The sequence below is a fragment of the Macrotis lagotis genome, chromosome 2 (assembly GCF_037893015.1).
Source record: "Macrotis lagotis isolate mMagLag1 chromosome 2, bilby.v1.9.chrom.fasta, whole genome shotgun sequence".
In the NCBI taxonomy this organism is placed as follows: domain Eukaryota; kingdom Metazoa; phylum Chordata; class Mammalia; order Peramelemorphia; family Peramelidae; genus Macrotis; species Macrotis lagotis.
In genome coordinates this window covers 273,966,332-273,975,148 of record NC_133659.1, presented here as the reverse complement: position 1 = coordinate 273,975,148, position 8,817 = coordinate 273,966,332, and positions in this window count along the sequence as shown.

Sequence of the window (8,817 nt, the reverse complement as noted above, 5' to 3'; positions counted from 1 at the left end):
TTAACTCTCTCCTGTCACTGGACATTGGAGAGACCTTTTGGGAGTATATTAGATATGAGAAGATAAAAGTAAAACATGGTGGATAGATTAATATTATCACTAGGTGGAAATAAGAACATTTGTTTATTTCTTTCCCATGGGCAATAACAATCTCAGAAAGCATAACATCAATACAACTCTTAGATTTTATTGATTTATTCAATCAAGAAGTTGATCCAGGGAAAGGACTCGCCTGCCTCATTGAAAAAACTAGTCTAAAATTGGTCACAATCCACAAGTCAGTTGAGTCCAGATGGCTCTAACACAGAACTCCATTTTAGATGTGCAGGCATGGAGATTCCTGCCAAAAGGATGTAGACAGTTGCAAACATAATTAAACCTGTCTCTTTTCACCTGAATATACTGGCTAGGATAGGGTCAATGCACATAGGAACGTGGAAAGTTCCAAGCAAGCATTAGAGAATGGGGTTGAGGCATAGCAGAGTCAAAGGTAGAAAAAAATCTTCCAAGTTGGAACACCAGAGAGAAAAGTCTTGTGTTTGTATACATACATGTGTGTGTGCATATATACACATATATACATATTCTCTTTATATTTATTTTATACATATTATATAGTTGCTACCTTTCCATATTTTGCATGTATATCCACAGAGCCTAATCCTGGACCTAGCATATGGTAGTCATGTAATATATACAACAACTGATGGAGATGCTGGTGGACAGATAGATATCAGGAGGTTGAACATAGCCTAGAGAAAGTACACAGAAAACTGATTCTCAGGAAGGAGTTGGTGGGGAATCCAAAACTCTGTATTTGCATGGAAACTACTTGCAGGTTGTTGGGTTTTCTCTAAGAGTACTGCTGTTGACGCTTTGGGTATTGAGACTAAACTTTTGATGGTGGATAAAAACTGAGCTCAGAGGATGGGGGGGTAACTAGTGATTTGCTAAAAGAGCTTAGATGAGAACCTCTCCTCTGTTTTTATAGGATGAAAATAAAACTGTTCTGTGTTTATTGCTTTGGAAACCTCATGCCTTCATGGGATTAGGGAAGCCTTAGAGAGGCATAAACCTGATTCTGATGACCACAGGAGAGACTTTTGAAGGGCCTGAGCCATAGATTATCATTAATCAGAAACACTCCCCTCTCCCAATATAGAACCTGGGGTATGTGGTAGAGGAAAGTTTACTAGGATCTATTAACAACATAGGTTTACAATATATTAATATTATTAGCTGGTAAATAATACAGTCTATGTTAACCTTAAAAAAAATCTGATCAATTCAATAAAGGTATTTTTCCTTCTCCTTACTTCCTGACCCCAATCAAGGAAAGGAGGAGGCAGCTTAGACAAACTGTATAAGGAACAGAATGACTAGGGAATGAAGAAAGTGAATACTTTTTTGCAAAGAAAAGCAAGTATGCTATGAGCAGTCCCTTTTTTAGATTGATAGAATGGTCCAGGGAAGAGACATGGATAAAGCTTGATCTGAGTTTTTAATGGCCAGATTTTGTGGATTCTTGTTTTTGGTGGGCCCGTTCAAACATTCATTTTTTTAAAATAAATTATAGTAGCTTAAAATTTAGTACATTTTAATGCTAATACTTAAATGTGGTATTTTTATTTGTGTGGTTATTCACCCATGAAGACTGTGACTTCTCTGTACTTTTATACATAATCACCTTGAGCTGCTCCAGTTGAAAGAATTCCCAGTCAGTGGCACTGAAAGATGAAAATTTGAATAGGTTTACATTTTGAGATTTACTCTGAAGTCTAATTCCAAGGAACCTGAGGAACCTGAGCCCCTAACCAATGTGATATATATAACAGCTGGATTCAGAGCTGAAGGCCATCACAAACCAATCTTTCTTGACTAAAATGGACCCTCTGCCAATACAAGACCTTGAATTCTGGCCACGTTTGTAGCTGCTCAGTTAAGGCAGACAAGTAGCAGCCCCCAATTGTTCTGACTTCTCTTAAATATCAAGAGTGATAAGGGATTGGAGTTCTGATAACCAGTTATGGTTTGATCCACAAAGAGTTACTCAGATGATTGAAACTGGATGGAAGCCATTCAACCTTTATGAGGTCTTTGGATAGGATGATTTTGGTTGGAGAATAGGTAGCTAAGTGGTCCAGGAGACAGAGTCCTGGGTTTGAAATTAGAAGCCCCAAGTTCAAATGTGATAATTATTGTGTAAGTCACTTAGCTACTGTTTGCCCCAGTTTCCTCAGCTGTCAAGTAAGGATAATAAGAGCCCCTGCCTCCCAAAGTTCTTGGGAGGATCAAATGAGATAATATTTTTACATCAATGACCATAGTGCCTGGGACATAATAGATACTATATAAATGTTAGCAATTGTGAAAATAATACTACAGGCTGGAGGGCATGCAGACCCCCAAAGTCTTTTGATTCAGCTCTTCAATTTTCTAAAAATCTTTTTGAATCCAAATTCATATTTATGTAATGTACAAATTACAGATTAGCAATACAAATTTACAACAATGATACTTGGGGCCACAGCAGTTATTGATGCTCAGTGACTCCACCTTCTTACCAACAATTTGTACCTAAATCTCTTGACATCACAGTTTCCTTTTTTCTAAAAAAAAATCACCAGGAGCCTGTCAAATGCCAAATTCAATGGTCTTTTCTCAAGTCTTAGCCTTGACCCTTGCAGTATCTGAGACTATTTATTACCTCTTTATTTTGAAAAACAGTCAGATATAATGGAAAGAGTGTTACCTCTGGGGTCAGAGGACATATATTAGAAAGCTGGCTCTGCAATTTAACTTGTGTGACCATGGACAAATCATTCCACTTTTCTGGCCTTTCTTCAACTGTAAAATAAGTGAGCTGAACTTGATTTCTAAGGTCATTTCTAGTTCTCAGTTCTATGATCTAGATCCTTTTAAACTTAGTTTGACTCCTCTTGGATACCATCTTTCAGGGAGGGAGGAATTAAATCTTCCCCTTTTAATTCTCTTAGTGTCAAATCTTTCCTGGGCTCCTCTGCAGCTCAGAGATTTTCGGCCAGTTTGGGGTCCAGACCTATGTAGTTAATGCCTCAGCTCCCAGCTCTTCAGGACTTTAGATGTGCAAATCATTTCTGTGACTTTCCTCATTAGTGGCCTGTTTCTGGAGTGACTTCCCGAGGGATCTGAACCCTTTAGATCAAAGCTCCTCTTTCCTCACTTTTATGAGATGGAAAAGATAGTGTGAGAGAAAGTTACTTATTTCCTAGTTATATGACCCTGGGTTAGTCATTTAATTTCTCTCAGTCTTAATTTCCTCATCTATAAAATAGTCATAATGATATCAACTGTCTCATAGGTCATTCTAAGAATCAAATGAGAAAATATTACTGTCAAGCACTTTGCAAACTTCAAGGTGCTGCATAAGTATTTATTATTACTGGGCATTATTACTAAGAAGAGCATTTTGGTTGAGAGAATAATCACCCCTTCCCCAGGTTTCTCTCCAAACACAGTGTAATAGTAGTCAGGAAACCAAACGACGAAGACAAGAAAGACTATTGGGTTCTTTGGAAAGTCGGGAATGAATTCCACACTTAAAAGCACGTAGATTTATAGGGACATGAAAGGTTATTACATATTACTGTGGCTTAAAAGTAACAAGTAAAGAAGTTAGTAAATTAAACAGTAAAAAGAGCTAGATCTCTTAAGGAAATCCAGTAAAGGCTAAGGGAGCGAACCTGAGGAACCTGAGCCCTTAACCAATGTGATATAAAAGCTGGGTTCCCACAAACCAATCTTTCTTGCCCAAAAGGGGTCCTCTGCCAATACAAGACGAGGTGCAAGGTTATTGCATCTAGGTTGATCCCCTCTGCAAGGTTATAAGCAGTGGCTGGGGACATTAGTAAAGAAGAAAAGTAAGGACAGTTACAAGAGTGTTGCAGTCTGATCAACAGAGCCAAGGGGAAAGCTTCATAGGGAAAGAAGAGCAGAAAGAAAATAAGACAAGGGCATTGCAACTGGGCTGATAATAGCAGCCCCAGCAGGGGCAGGGTTTGTACAGAGAGGCAGCTATGGTGTATGAGGGAGGAGTTACTAGAAGGCCTTGAGGTAATTGCTATTGTCTCAGCCCCCCAACCCCTTTCAGTGGAGTAGCCTTTGGGGTGAGTTTGGGGAAGGAGCTGGGTTTGACATCACAGTACCTCCTTTTCAATGTTCAGGTATCTTTATCTGAATATCAAACTAATATAATTGGGAGTGTCGATCTCCCCTTCTTGTAAGATAGCATTCCTTCAGTTATGGGCTCCAGGTAGCCCACAAGGAGAGCTATTTATCTAGATAACAATGGAATAGGAATCAGACACCCACAGGATATGCAAGGTCAAATATTTGGCTTAATATTTTTCTCTGTCCAATATTTCCTCTACTACAATAGGTTTTTAAACATCTTTTTTTCTTTTCTTCCTTTCTGCTGTTGGCACAGAAAGAAAAACATGCCACCTTTCTTTTTCCTTGTGGTGGGGCTATCTGAATTAATTTTAAAACAAGGCTTAATTAATCAACTGGTAGGGTCTCAGTTAAAGAGTCATTTGGAGATTGGTTTTGGAAAGAGCATCTATCTATTGCATATAGTGTAGCATCCTGAACAAAATGTAAATCAGATTTTTGGACCAACCGATAAACAAAACATTTATTAAATGCTCACTATGTTCTAGGAATTGTGATAGGTTCTGAGGACCCAAATTCAAAGAATAAAAAATCCTTAATCCAGAGAAGCTAATAGTCTAAAATTTGAAGCTAGGTTAAAACTGATTTTGGGGACAGAAATGTAAAAAACAAGCCACACTTTATTACTTCAATTTAAATAAAACACAAATAGTATCACAATATCAGAGAGTTGAGATGGACTTTAGAGGTTATCTGATCCAACCCTCTCATTTTATAGATGTGGAAATTGAGGCCCTGAAAAATTATGACCTTCAAAAGGTGAGATACATAGTAAATGTAGGAGCAGTCTTAGACACAGAAGAAGATCACTTCAAGTTCTGTCTCTGAAACATACTACAGTTATCTGTTCCACATTATGACTTTTCCCCCCATCATAGTTTCAATATAATTGCAGGTAGACAGAAGAAATTACATGGGAATTTTTTGGGACTTTTGTGGAAGCTGCAGATGACTTGCAAAGGCCAGTAGATGACACAGAAAAAGATTTGAAACTCAGAAATCAGGAAATACATGCATGGTATTATATAATATCAACATCTTTTATTTTTCAATATAATAATTTAGACTACTTCTCTGGTACAAAGAGGGTCAAAATAATTTCACATGGATTTTCCACATTAGGAGAGGAGGTACTGTACCCCTAATGCCCATGATGTGGAAAGGATAGCTATAACTGTGTAACCATGAAACCCAGACAGTTCTGTTAAGAATCTGTAGTGCTGATGAGTTGCTTACCTGCCATCAGTTATGGGGAATTTCTACACTGGACACATCTTACATGGATAAAAATCATGTTAAAACAGCAATAATTAAAAAAAAAGTGCTATATTGAACCAATCATGTTTCATATTACATAAAGAGGGATACGGACTCAAACTGATTTCACTGGTATATTTATTATGTACTATATTACTTGATTATAATAACATCTTATTTTTAGAAATGTGAATATGTTTGCTTAAAGCAACTGAGAATCAAGAAAAGTGAAACTAATCATTTAAAACTGAGAACTAGCAAAAGAAAGCTTACTTTGAACAGAAGAATGCTACACAGTGACCTTGGTCTCTCTGAATGTGCTATTTCATAACTGTATTTACAGAGAAGCCAGAGCCACGTGTCCTCCCTAAGGCTATTCAATGCCATTTGGGTTTTTTCTTTATCTCTATATTTTATTCTTATTCCCTTCAATTCCTGAAATTTACTTAGCACTGTAACCAGTGCCAATTCTTCTTTGATTGCATTGAGTTTCTACCTTCTATTTCTATGATCAGCCTTTTCAGAATGTTAAGAGTCACGACTTATCCCTCAGACAGTTTTTTTTTTAAAAATTGAGAAATGGAAGATGCCGAAAGTCTATTTGTGAAAAAGGTCTATTTGTGTCAAAAGGTGTCTGATCACATTCCGGGATTTCCTTTTTCCATAACATGTAATTTTCTTTTGTCTTCCACCATAATATTTCTAAGGTTTCATGAATTTCTTTGCCTTTTCTTATCATCAAATAAAAATGTGTCTCCTTAGGAGAAATTTGCTCGTGTTTTGTGGAGAAAGGAAGCAAATTCAAAACAAAGTTTTGAAATGTCCCCTTGATGGAGATTTATATACTTCATGCATTCTATCATATGATAACCCATCTGAAATGACAAAGTGAAAATGAGGAAATTATTTCTACAGAATATCATGATTTACTTTGGAGCTTTTATGGAAGCTGCAGATGACATGCAAAGGCCAGTAGATGACATAGAAAGAGTTTAGAAACTCACATGTATAAAATATATACATAATATTGTATAATAGCAACATCTTTTGTCTTTTACTATATAATAATTCAAACTTCTTTGGTACAAAGGGGGTGCAAAATTTTGTATCATGCAAATTTATTTATGATACTTTGCCAATTATAATTCTCCTGATTTTTCTAAATGGCTAGACCATGTGAAATTGGGATTATACCAAAATACAAACAAAACCAACACATCAAATCTGGGAAAGCAAAATTTATAAAACTAGAAACTCAAAAGAAAAGCCCTTCCAGATTCAGAGGCCAATGGAAATACTTATCAACAATTAGAACTGTGCAAAAGTGGAATGGATTAGCTTGGTGTCAGAAACATAGTAAAAATGCTTGTAAGGGAATAGGTTGATTCAAGAAGTGTTGATTTTCTTCTCACTAGAGATGTTATAAAAGGGAAGTTGGAGGGGTCATGCCATGGAAGAAATCCTTAGGAGAGTAGAGCTGGATTTTATGTCCTCTGAAGTTCTACCTCCCCCAAGAACATGAATACAATTTTCCAAATTTATGGCACCACGGAGGGTTTGAAGCCCTCTAACATGCAGAAAGAACATGGGGTTACTAGGAAATCAAGTAACCCATATGGGATTTTTATGCCTATCTCACTTGTATTCCTTTAACTATTATTTTTTTTACAAGTTAACAAAATATAATAGGATAGGGGTCTGAGCTGGGCTTTTGCTGATTTAGGGAATTCCCAGATAAGGGAGAGGGCAGCCCCTTTTCTGCCAATTCTGCTTAGAACACCAAAATGAGTCTGTTCAAGATCTCAAGTTCACAAGATCAGAGTCTCCTTCTTCATGCAGGGCCATCTCTAGTCATCCTCATCCATATCTGGCCACTGGACCTAGATGGCTCTGGAGGAGAAAGTGAAGCTGATGACTTAGCACAGCTCCCCCCCCCCCCACTCAAATCCAGTTTGTGTGCTTGTCATGGCATCATTTCCATAATATCCTGGACAAACAACACAAGAATACTAAGGGAAACTGAGCCTTGCCCCAGATTATGTAGCCAGTGGGAGCATGGCTTTTGGGCCCTGGTTATCCTGTCTCCAAAGTCAACTCTTATCTTCTACCTCAAACTTCCTCTTAGTACACGATACTACAATATAACAAAGACGATTAAAAGGGAAAATAAGCATTAATATTTTCTCCAGAAGGCCATACCTGGGGTCTAGGCATTAAAAGGAGAACCCAAAAGAGCACTCTAGATTTTTTTCAATCAGTCTTCTTAATATGTTTATCATGTTCTCTAATTATCATCTTAGCAAAAAAGAAGCCTGGTGCTGACATGATGAGGTATAGATTAGAAAATGGGAGGAGGGAATCAAGGGAAGATCAACTGGGGCAGCAGGGGAGAAGGATTCAATTAAAATCCATTCAGGAATCATTGATTAAATTCTTCCTCTGTCCCAAGAATTTATGAGAACTTATTTTGCAGGTAGCTTGGATTATTGTAAAATCCTTGAGGGCCTTGTCATATGTAAAGCAGTCTGGGAAGTACAGTGGAAAAAGCATTACACTCAAGAGTTCCTAATGAGGGAGTGAATGAGAGGATTTCAAACTTTCCTTCCAGCTGAACCAATATAGAACACTATGGAATCAGGTCCTACTTCTGCTTCTTAGTAAAGAGCTGTTTTTGACCAATTATATAAGCTTCTTAAACCTCAGTTTCCTCATTCTGTAAAATATAATTCATAATACTGAGACATCAATGTTTGTAAGTTAGTATTTATTTGTTAAGGTGTGTTTACACAAATTAACAGCAACTTTGTAAGGATGATCAGCTGTGAAAATCCTCCCTTTTCTCAGCAATGCTGGAATCCCTAGAGAACTCTGAAAGACTGCAGCAGGGACCAAGACAGAGCTGAAGGTATCTGAATACAGACTGAAGCTTGCTTTTTTTTCCTCTCCCCCACTTTTATTTTTCTTGAGGTATCTCTTTTTACTTATGTGTGTGTGTGAGGGGTTATGTTTACTTTTACAATATGACTATTGTAGTAATAGTTAAAGTAAAAAAAGGTGCATTATATAATATATGCATTTATATATGTGTGGGATTAAGTCAGATACATGTATCTAGTTATACATATGTGGAAACTTATGTTAGTGGTTTTCAAACTTACACTTAAAAATTACTGAAGACTCCCAAAAGGGCTTTTATGTAGATTTTATGTATTCATTTTTACTGGATTAGATATTAAAATGTTTTACAATTATTTTAAAGCTTGGATCTCCTGAAAGGGATCTCAGTCCACACTTTGGATAACTGCAGGCTTACATTCTCTAGAGGGCTAAGGTTTCCTAAGCGCTCTCCTC